A 12,890-nucleotide genomic window follows, 5' to 3' on the forward strand; every position below is an offset into this window, starting at 1 on the left:
TCCTTATCTCTTTCCTATGTTACTTACTGTAGGGATGCATCTGAGTAGTTTTACATGAGATCTAAATGGGAAAAATAAAAATAAAAAATCCTTCTGACGATAACAAAATGAATACTTATGGCAAGAGGATCAAAGTACTCCCACACTTCTGATTCTAATGGAATGCAATATGATTACCCAAAAACCTTACACAGTTAAAATAATTGAACTAATTATACAAGAGAAGTTAAACTGTAAATCATATTCAATCATAAGGACAAATAACCCTGCAGAAAATTGTTCATGCCCATAATGTGGTCATCCGAATTTTGTATTGACTGGTCCATTGATTTTTCTGAAGGAAATCATAATATAGGCATGTTGCGATATGATTGACATAGTTTAATTAGATTGAAACCAGACATACCCATCTAATGTATATGTTGTATGCATTCGTCATTTTTAGGGGCGTGTAGTGCCCGTGATTAAAAAAAGGCCTCTCACATGAGTGTAAGCGTATGTGGAGATATAAGGTTTTGATCTCCCTCATTTTGATATATGATTGGATTTTTATTGTAGTAGATTCGATTTGCAAAATTACAATTGCTTTGCTCTTAGTTCTCCACGATTGTTTTATCTGTTATTGTTTCATTTCTTTTCATTCCGTGTGTTTTTTTTTCTTGACTGGCCAAGAACAAGATAAAGCTTTTTGATTGTTTGGATCAACAAGGAATGATAAGCATTTTTGCAAGCCATTTGAAGTCTGTTGATGCACAAAACTGGAGATCTTGGAACAACGTAAATCCGACCGTGAATGTGCAAGAATGTAAATAACACAAGATGCATCGTGGTTCACCCCAAGGTTTGGGCTACATCCACACTGATATTGTATTTCTCTGTTTGTGAGCCTTGTGGCTTTGTATGTGAGGAAGAGTGCTTCTGAGGATGAGAGAGCTGTCTCCCACGGCCTAAGAATTGGCCTCCCCTAATGAGGAGAGTGATGAGTCCTTTTATAGAATAAGGGCTCCTCACTTATTACATATTTGCCCCTCAATTTATTACATAATGACATTTGAGTCCCTCGAGTATTTATACGAGATCTAAATATGAAGGCCCTAAGTATGGTACAAACAGTAGTCCCCCAAGTCTTCAGTCAAGAGAGTATTTTGGCTGGAGATTTGAAATTTAGTCCATGTGTGGGCCGAAGTAACTAGATGTCGTCTAATACTTGATATGAGGCGGTGCTCAAAGTGAAATGATGCTCAACTAGAAGTATCACATGTTATGAGACTGCTCGGCTTGTGGCTTATGTTGCATTGGTTGGCTCGGCTTGTGGCGTTGAAGGTAAGGGATTCCCTTTTATATAATAAGGGCTCGCTCCTCAATACATAAATGATGGGCTAGAGTTGATACTCGCGGCGAGGTGGTTACTCAACAGGCGGCGATACTCTCTAATGATGGTGATGGAGTCCCTTTTATAGGCTAAGGGCTCGCTCCTTAATACATAAGTGATGGGTTAAGAGTGATGCTCGCGGCGAGACGGTTGCTCAGCAGGTGGCGATGCTCTCTAATGAAGGTAGGGGAGTCCTTTTTATAAAATAAGGGCTCGTTTCTCAATACATAAGTGATGGGTTAGGAGTGATGCTCGCTGCGAGGCGGTTGCTCAGCAGGCGGCGATGCTCTCTAATGAAGGTGGGGGAGTCCATTTTATAAAATAAAGGCTCGCTCCTCAGTACATGAATAATGGGTGCTCTCTAATGAAAGTGAGGGAGTCCCTTTTATAGAATAAGGGCTCGCTCATCAATACATAAATAATGGGCTAAGTCCCCCAAGTATTTTTCATGAGGCCCAGTTGAGGCCCAATATATGGTACATAATGTAGTCCCCCAAGTTTTCGGTCAATAGAGTATGTTGGCTGGAGATTTCAAATCGAATCCATGTATGGGCCGAAGTGGCGGTTGTTCGGAGGCGGTATTTGTATACCTTGCACTGAAGCTTTGTAGGTAAGCTTTGCAAGTGAAGCTTTGAAGCTAGAGCTCTGTAAATGAAGCTTTTGAAGCTAGATTGACATGAGTGATGCTTATGGATGCTGACATGAGTGATGCTCATGAATGTTGACATAAGTAATGCTCATGAATGTTGGCATGAATGATGGTCATGAATGTTTATGTATGATTTTCATGAGTGATGCTCATGAATATTTATGTATGAATGACATGAGTGATGCTCATGTATAATTTTAGAGTACTGGGCGTACTTTTGATCACCTAGTGGGTGATAATAGCGGCAGGTTGCCGAATAATTTTGGAGTACTGGGCGTACTTTTGATCACCTGGTTGGTGATAATAGCGGTAGGTTGCCGAATAATTTTGGAGTACTAAGCATACTTTTGATCGCTTGGTTGGTGGTACTAGCGGCAAGCTACCAAATAATTTTTTGTAGTACTGGACGTACTTTTGATCACCTGGTTGGTGATAATAGAGGGCCTGACTCTTTTGGGCATATGGGCATTCGCCCTCCACATAAAATTCCAGCCCATTATTTTGGGCTTGCCCTTTTTTATTTTTATTTTATTTTATTTTATTATTACCCTCTGATGGAGTTATACAGATGTCTCCGAAAGATAAGAAAAATAAATCACATCATTCAAAACAAAGGTTTCGACAGTTGCAGATCATTGGTGCGTACTGCACCTATTGCGTACTGGAGAGTTTTTTCTTCTTTTCCTTTCCTCTTTCCACCGCACCTCTCTTTTTGTCTCTGTCATGCATGTGCACCCAATTAATCATTAATCTTTTCTTTACCGTTTGTCCCTTACCACTTGCGGTCCTGCTTATTCAAATCACAATCTCTCAGATTTTATTCTCTTCTCTACTTTTGCTTTTCTGCTTTGCAGGTTTACAGCATGGGTGAGCAGTGACTGTAAATCCACTTCCTCATCGACTTTTCTCATCTCTAGACATCATTCTTTAGAAGTGGAATCTTATCTTGTTCTGTGCTTTCCACTTTTGGGTTTGGCGGTGCTAGGTGGGTAAAGTCGGGCAGACACGCCAGTCTTGGGGAAGATGACGATGTCTTTGGATAAAACTCTGGTTTGTGGATCGAGGTCGGGATGAGCGACTTGGGTTCCGGTGAGTCTGCCGATTGTGCCATCTTTAAGGACTCGGAGGTATGGAAGGACGTCAAGTAACACTTCCGGTGAGGTGGTTGTAGCCATTTGTCTCATTCACGAATTCATCGCCGACACCAACCTGACCGACTGCCTCCGTAACCGGAAGAATCCGAGCTACACTGTCCAATCGTCGTGGCTCTCCAGGATGCAGATCGCCATCAACCTTACCCACGGCTTCGATTACATCCACCACCTCGTCTCTGAGCAGGACCACTTCGTGGTCAGCGCCAATTGCCATTTAGGTACAGCGGAACTTTACGGTGAGACCTAGGCTTGGCTGACAAAACTGCAGGCCACACGTTGGTACATGGCGTCGGAATTTCAGGTCACCAGAATCGTGACCCAGAAACGGTAACGACAGCGTGTATAGGAGAATGAGAGTGATTGAGTCAGTGAGGGAGGCTGTGAGAAGTGGGGGATATGGCGGGGTGAGGAAGTGGGTGGATGTGATAAAGGGGGAAATGTGAGTGGATGCTTGAAACCTTCAGATTTTAGGAGGATGAGTTTGATGTCGGGGCTGCGACTCCGGGAACGGAGAGCACTCTAATCACCGAAGTGAAAGAGATACTTCCTTTATATATAAACATGAAATCCGAGAATTGAGGCATTAATCGATCCGATGGCTGATACTTGGAAATGATTGCAGAAAATGCGACGACTTTCTTGGCTGATTCCCGCGGTCCAATTTTGTATCACGTATCCATAAATCCACCTCTGATTTGCAGAAATACAATCCCACAAGGATAGAGAGAGATTCTTCAAGTTGAAAAACCTTATCTCCTCCATCTTCTCTCATCAACTGATCCCATCACCGCCCCAATCCCTTTTCCAACCGTTGATTTAATCGATGCAGTGCGAATGACAGCTATGAAATCTGCAGCTATGTGGGTTTGTCGACGTCAAGGCTGGTGAAGGACCCGACTTCATCTTGGCGAGTGAGATCGAGCTCGGTGTGGCTGAGGACAAGATTGGTGAAGTGAAGTCAATGGCTTGTATCTGGAAGATGATGGCGGAGCCGACGAGGTCACCGTGACTGGCTATAAAGGTCTACGCGGACTTGTTGGAGATGAGGAAAACTATTGTCTGGTCACGGGTTTAAAGCATCGATTTGTGTTTGGTTACAGAGATGGGAAAGTTTCTTTTTTGTTTTGTTTTGGTTTCCGTGTTGATTGACCGAGAGAGGAGAAAGAGGTGGTTGGAGGTCTGCAAAAGTTTTCTAGAGAAGCCCAAAGAGTGAGGTTTTTGGGTTCTCGGGTTTCTGCAGATTCACAGTGGAGGTGAAAAATTGAGAAAGAACCGACACAACTTTTTGTATCGATTCCCACAGACGGCACCAAATGTTGATGCACAAAATCGGAGGTCTTGGAACAACGTAAATCCGACCGTGAATCTGCAAGAATATAAATAACATAAGATGTATTGTGGTTCACCCCAAGGTTTGGGCTACGTCCACACTAATATTGTATTTTTCTGTTTGTGAGCCTTGTGGTTTTGTATGTGAGGAAGAAAGCTTCTGAGGGTAAGAGAGCTCTCTCCCATGACGTAAGAATTGGCCTCCCCTAATGAGGAGAGAAAAGAGTCATTTTATAGAATAAGAGCTCCTCACTTATTACATATTTGCCCATCTATTTATTACATAATGACATTTAAGTCCCCCGAGTATTTATACGAGATCTAAATACGGAGACCCTAAGTATGGTACAAACAAAGTCCATCCAAATAAGAATTTAGGACTATGTGTTGTCTTGCTTAATCAGGTTTTTGTTTTGGGTTTTATATATCTTAGTTTCAAACAATTCTATGTGGCTTCATTTGTATGCTTTTACTTCAATGTTTGGGTGAGAAGTTGGACGTCTTCTTTATTTGAAAAATAAATAAATAAATTTCCTCTTTTCCATGGTGATCAGTGCAAAGAGAATGAACCACTGGAGATCTGCTATGCCAAAGAGAAAACAAGTATGGAAGATGGAGATTAGTTCTTGACTACTCTCATTGTGGAGGACAAAAGTATAAACATTAAATACAAAGGTTTTTGAATTATATGTGGATTGAGGAGAAAAATATAACAGTATATGAAATATAATTTGCTTTCCATGTGTAGTGAATGGAATAACAAATTTCTGTATAATTTTTGTACTTTTGCAAACAAGTACCACCTGATAACGAATTGTCAATTTTACTTGCAATTGGTGAGAAACAACATTTTTAATGTACACAACGTTGACATAGAAATTTATAAGTTCAATTAGCATTTGATTAAAAATCAATGCCTATAGAGAAAAGGATATCAAACCAATGTTTTCGGAGCAGTTGGGTGAATTCTAAAAGCCTGTGCTACAAATTGCTTTTCACTGGTAGGATTTAATTTCCTTGCAAACAAAGTTAACTTTCAATTCCAGAGATTCTGGATTCTGATTCAAGATCTTTGGTTTCGTTCTTATCATCAGACAAGGCCTTGAGAAAAAAAGATATCACACACTTTGTAATTCATCGTCTCTGCATACGATTGCAATCACTTATATCTAATACGTATGACCAACAATCAATTCAGTTTTATATTCAGAGCTTTGCCATTTTCTCTTGATACATTTTTTCTGCATTTTGAACTGTAATTGCAATCGTACGCATTCCTTTGCTACACCAAACTGAATGATTAAGGTTTTTTCTGCATTATGTACTGTAATTGTAATTGCATTTTGTACATTTTTTCTACAAGTTCTTTTTTTTCAAAAATACAATGTCCAAATTCATATTAGTTGTACTCTATTTGTAGCGCTGATGTTGCAGAATTTATTGTCATCATTGAATAATGGATTTCAAAGATAACAATATGGGTAATGTTAGGAAGACTAAATTTATAGACAATATTTGTGCATTTTATCTTTCTTAATAGTCGGAAAAATTCAGATTTCATACTTATTTGTTTTGGTGTGTGTGATAAAAAACGTTTGATAATGTGGCACCAATGATAAAAAAAAATAATAACAATGGCTACAAATTGGCATACATGGTTTCGACATATGTAAAAGTTCTTTGGGTGTAACACCCGAAATTACAGAACAATAAGCCTTGACTATGTGCGTTAATTAGAAAGCATGGTTATAATAATAATAATTTCTAACACAATCGTAGAGAAAAAAAAAATATCATAAGGAGATGATTGAAGAAAAGAAAATAATAAGAAATTGTTATGACATTCTCACATGCATAACCAAAAGAACACATCTTTAGGGGCGCTGCCTCTCACATGTGCGTGAGCGTGTGCGGAGAGGCTAGTTGAAAATAAAATGTGGACATATATCTTAGGCTCATATCTTTTGGGAGGCAAATTTTCTTACTAATGTCATTACTAGCATTGGACACTACATTCATGATACTTTTATTTAGGATATGTCTTAACCAACTATTGCTAGAAATGTTTTTTCTTTGATTGTACTAAAAATGGTTGTACTCGAAATTTCATTTTGAATAAATTTATTTTTTCCAAAAATAAAAAAATAAAAAACAAACTCCTCTAACTAGGAGCCACGCCCAAAAAAGTAGATGGAAATGCTTTTGATATCACCCAAAAGAAAAGTCATACCTTCCCCCTTAATATATATATATATATATATATATATATATATATCCTTATTATTTGGTATAATAAGTGGATGGGCACTAACAACACTACTAGTGAACCATAACAAGTGCTGATTTAGTCTCTAAATTATCACCTCAGTGAAAATTAGGTTCTTGAATAATTTTTTTGGTAAAATAAGTTCCTGAATTTATTACAAATTGCTAATTTCATCCCTACTATTATATTCAGAGCTATTTTATCCAATTTTTTGTCAACTTAAGTCACTTGACACACTTTAGAGTGTAATACCATCATTTTCTTGTCTATAAGCCCTTAACATTTCATATAGGTTGTGAATTTAATGTCTAATTTGCCCTCAAAAGGTAACTTACACTATTTCTTTATGAAAAACTATCAATTTATCCTCCAAAGTTAACTTCATACACTATTTCTTTATGAAAAACTATCAATCTACTCTCCAATATGTATCACATGCAAGTAACGTGACTTAAATTGACGAAAATTTGAATACAGTAGCTTCGAATATAACATTAGGGATGTAATTGGCAGATTTTTATAATTCATGGACTAATTTTTCTGAAAATATAGTTTAGAGACCTAATTTTCACAAGGGTGATAATTTAGGGACTAAATTGGTTGTTTACCCTCTCATAAATAAAAAATGTGAGAGGTCCCGGGTTTGAGACTCCAAGCTGGTGAGTGGTTGCAGACAGAGTTTAATATCTCATAGCCTCTCAGGACCTATAGATAACTGTGATTTGTTACTAGTTGTCCCCTTTTTTAAAGAGAAAAATAAAAATAAAAAACAATGCTACTATTGTAGTACAATACTACAACCTGAATCTAACTGACGTTCAAGACACAATCAACTACAGGTCAACACAAGATTGGTCAAATTAATAGAAGGCAGGAATCCTACAAACCAGTACTACATTCTATCAAATTCCAATTAGAGAAGAGATCATCTTCGAATCTCTTTCATCAAGGCTACCAAATCAAGTGACAAAAAAAAAATAGATAAAACTAAATATTACATTCTCAGAAAGTAACATTGCACGACAAGCTTGAATTGATGCACCTATAAGATGATTGTTAGTTGCACCACGTGATTTCAACTTGGGATACTGGGTTTTAAAATAGATTCTAAACTAGACTAAAAGGAGAGAATAGTTTGAGCTTGAAACACATTAGATTAAAAAAAAAAAAATCATGTACGAAATGGTATAGTGGCAATTTGGCATGTTATTTGTTTTTTTTCTTTTCACTGAACTAGTATTTTCTACAAGATAAGTAGCTTTCATTGCTATTTTTTTTTAAATATAAGCGAAATTTGTACTCTAAACAACACTAAGACCTCGTTTGGTATGTCAGACTGTACTTGTTAGAGCAAATTTTCGTCGTGGTTTAATTGACGAAAACCCATACACCAAAACCAGAATAAAATGGTTGGTCTTGGTTACTTATAGAGAATTGAGAGGTTAACCCTAGAGTCCAAGTTAGTTAAACTTATTAACAGAGTGTTACCTAGTCTAGTCTGCACACTGATGGTTGCCATTGTCGTCATCATATATAGAACTTAGGATTATGTGGGCCTCAGACACATTTCAAGACGGGACCAGTGAATCCTCGACGGCATAAGGTGTCGTTTCTCATGTAAAAGATGGATGCTTCGTTTTGCAGTTTGCGATCTTCCAACCTCTGATGACAGGGTCTTGCCAGCAAGGCGAAGGGTCAATCCGCATTACTTCGGGTTCAACCTCGTCGATGCTAGTTCATTCGAGGTCCTCGACAGTGATTGACCTTCAAAATTGTGGTTCAGGGTAGATCAAAGGTTGACAAAGACGTGAACATGAAAGTTATCTGCTCGGGGAATTTGGTTAAAGTGGAGACTGGAAAGGTTTCGAGGAGCTCTTGAACTTTTTTTCCAAGTATCGAATCATCCTCATGTGCTTTTCCATGTATTCGGTGGATTGTTTGATTGGTGATCAGTGGGGAATCGGAATGGATGGCCATCTTTTTTACTGATATTTCTTTTGCTAGCCTTGAACTTGCAAGCAATGCTTCATGCTCTAACTTCTTGCTTGAGGTTTTGAAATCCAAGCGAGAGTGACTGTTAAAGCATAGATCCATCGGAGGTGATTAGTACCAGTCTTGCGCATACACCTTTTTGTTAGAAGATCCATCTACATGCAAGTGCAACATGTCGCGCGAGCAGTCTACTTGGTTGAGATTGTCATCTTTGGATCCTTCGTTGGGCGTTCTTTGGCCACATGTTAGCTGACCAAAGTTGGATGATCATTTATTCTAGAAGGAGTAAACTCCGCTATGAAGTCTACCAAGGCTTGAGTCTTGATGGGGGTTCGGTGCCGGTATGTTGGTCTTGGGTTTAAAAAATTGAAATTTCACAATGCAAATCAAAATTCCAAACCAATGAATCTTTGAACTCACACTTTGGGCTAGAAGGAAAGGAAAAGGATAAGAAAAACTACCTCTTGTAGCACTACTTTGATTTTGAAAAATCAAAGTTAATCACCCTTTGAGTACGGTCTTCTTTCCTCTTGGTCTTGTTGTGAACTCCCTCACACCAAAGTGATGGTGCCTCTACTTTCGACACCTTCTAGAAACAAGGATGATGGATGTTGAACAAGAGAGAGAGGCCAGTACACTCTTGTTATTAGAGGGTTGGTTTATTTCGGTGTAAAGAGATGGAGAGAGGTTTTCTATTTCTTTTTCTTCTTACTCTAAAAAAGAGTGAGTGCGTTTATATATAGAAGGTCTTTAAGGGAAGAGAATTCCATTTTTTCCAAAAAATGGATCTTAGTTGTGAGGCCCACTCCACATCGAACTTCAACGATCCGAACCGTCTATTCTAAAACAACCCTCACTCACCTCTCTCTCTCTCTCTCTCTCTCTCTCTCTCTCTCTCTCTCTCTCTCCCCGGCCATTAGGCCTTTAATCCCTTAATTGGGCTCCATCACACTTTCAAGTCACTTTCTTTCTTTCTTTCAGGTTGCTAAAAGTCACTTCAGTGGCTTAAGTTCTCTAAATGGGTATAAGCCCAACGAGCCAACTTGAATTCAAAACCATTCCAACGCCCATTTAAAACTTATAAGCACCCAAAATTTAATTAATAAATATGAATTAATTTCAATCTCAACATAATTATCACATTACTTATTCCATCATTGTATAAACTCTATAATCCTTGATTCTAAATTAGGATGTGTGATCCGTAAGGTTCTAATTAACGATGTAGTGAAACAAGGGCCTCACAGAATATAAGTGACACCTTGACGCATGTCATAGCTCCCAAGTCAATAGAGAAGTAAAGGAGAGAATCTATTGCAATTATTACAATGCAATGCAGTCCATCTCAATTTTTAGTCATTTGTTTAGGGTATTCCATGTCTCTTTGCCTAAACCACATTCCATTGATTCATTTAGTTATATGCTCTTGCCAAAGACCTATGAATCATCCTGAAAAAGCATTCTCCGTGCAATGTAAAGGTTAGAGATTCCTTAGTCACCTGCCTCTATGAATAGATTAATGGCCCAGACCATGCACTCGATAACCCCAAGGGGTGTAATGCATATCTCATTTCATTGAGCTATATATCCACAAGACAACGGTTATTTAGAGACTCTCCATCTTACTCTTCAAAAATGAAAAATTGAAAAAAGTTCATACGATGAAAAGTAACAAAGTTACTAAGATTTTTAAAGTTTGTCAGAGCAAGACTATGAATCACATTAAAGAAAATGTTGGAGGATAAACTTTTCAATGCGGCATAAATATTGTGGATGCAAATTTCCTGGCCTCACGTGCCCACGATGAATTGTTGGGGGGGGGGGCTTTGGCCGAAGAATCTTCAATGCCAAAATTAGAATTATGAAAAGAATGTGTCTAGGAGTTTATCGGTAGCAAATGACTTAGCTTTTTAGTGGAATAATAGGGTTATTTATAAGGGAATTGCCAACCCTTTGAGTGAGGAGTGACCGGTCATATATGGTTGTAATTGAAGAATAATTGCAAGATATTATGTGAAATAATATTTTGCAATTAACATGGCAATTATTCCTAAATTAAATAGGAAGTTTTGGGAGTTACATTTTGAATAAAATCAATAAGAGATTGATGAGGAGTGAAGAGAGGGATTTGAATAAATACTATATTGATCACCTTTGACTCTTCCTTGACTGAGCCGTTATTGTCCGTTGCATGCGTGTGGGAATTCCGGTGTGCTTTGAGAGTAATTTTGTCCTTCTTATCCAAAAATCCATGTGTCACCTCCACAATTTTTGGAATTATTTTTGTTTCCACAAATATGGTCCGGTACACCAAGTGTTATAATAAAAGTGGTTAAAGTTTTTTTTTAAGTACTCAATCACTTATTTTATAAAATTTGGTATACCGGAACGCAATAGGATCCTCCCCGGATCCCTTTGGTAAGGATCCTAGGGATCTGTTTACATGCTTCGACCCCAATATCTCTAAATACTAGGATAGACATGTGTTGGACGACACCTGAGGGTGACGAAGCCATTTTAAACATGCATGCAAGTTATAAACAAAGAATCAACGTAAACAAAATGTGTAAATTTGAATATAATGAAATAGGCATTTGCATGAACGTGTTCAGAGCATACAACTAATCAAGAAAAGTATGAAAGGAATATTTTAAAATAAATGAGATTACGAAGAAAGTGGGTCTCACACCACGAGGGGAGTTCGAAGATACCTACGTGGAAATGCCTTTACGCTAGGATCGTGTGCCTCGAAAGGGTGAATGGACCACAATTTATAATAATAATACTAATAATAAGAAAACCATTGTTTTTCTGAACTTACTAACCCCTTGTTTTGAAAACACATATATAGTACTACATAGTAAGTTTTCTGAAAACTCTAGAATGTTATGAAAAACATTCGTAAAACAAGTACGTATAAACCAGTGCTCAATAATGGAAATATAGTCGCTCGAAGGAAAATCCGTAAACCTCCATAAATCACATTAGTGATGTACTCAACTAGGGGTATCATTATGGCCCGAAGACATAACCATCACCAAAGGTGAAGCTGTATGCAGTGGCGAAGCCAGGAATTATCGAGAGGAGGGGCGGAATTTAAAAGGATAAAAATCCCAAAAAATTTAAACAACCAAATCCTTATAAAGAATGAACAATATTAATTTTGTTCAATACAAATTTAGACAACCAAATCCTTTTTATATACTATTTACAAACCAATAGACATTATCGATGAACTTATAATTTGGAAACCCATTTGATAGAGAATTCAGTAGCAACAAAAAATAGCTAGGACATCAGCTTCCTCTTAAATATAACCTCTCTCTTACCAAAAACAAATGGACTATCAAAATATCAACAAGTTGTAGATATCCCAATAACATAAGGCTCCAGTAATAACCGAGTAAAGAAGTAAAAAATGACACCCAAGATGATAGATATAGGCAAAGCTGGCAAAGCTCGATGGTACATTGACCACAAAATAAGAGTGCACTCTGAGTCCCAAAATAATGGCAAGATAATAGGCATACACAGTCATAAGGTCATGCATTGCAGCTCTGCGCACAAGAACACCGTAGAAAATGAAATCCCTTAGACCAAGTTTAATACCTTTGTACTGAACATTTTGCTACCTCCTCCCCTTCATCTCTATTACCCTCACTTTCCTCGTTTGCCACCTCAACATCAATAATGGTATACTCAGAATTACTGCCATTTCATTCTCATTTTCATTCACATTGCCCATGGGGACTAATTCGTCAGATAATTCTTTGAGGCATTAAAACAAACACATGGAGTGTGTATAAAGACAAGCAAAAAGCAATAAGAGAGGCAGATGGAGGAAGACTATCAAACACCTAGAGATTTTCGAAAGTGAATCATCAGACGCCTAGGGTTTCAATATTAACCGATCAATCAGGCAATTGGGAATCCCCAAGTGAACAAAAAAAAATCAAATCTTTCAACCCGAAATCGTACCTGAAACACAAAATTCAAATACCCAAAAAACCCATTTGCTAAAAAACGAATTGAATTGGAAAAGAACGAACCTTTGAGTGTTTGGGGTTGGGAGGAGGGGAGGCATATAGGGCGCTGTTATGTGCTCTAATTTGTTCTGGAAATAGGAAA

The sequence above is a fragment of the Malus sylvestris genome, chromosome 6 (genome assembly GCF_916048215.2).
Source record: "Malus sylvestris chromosome 6, drMalSylv7.2, whole genome shotgun sequence".
NCBI classification, from domain to species: Eukaryota; Viridiplantae; Streptophyta; class Magnoliopsida; order Rosales; family Rosaceae; genus Malus; species Malus sylvestris.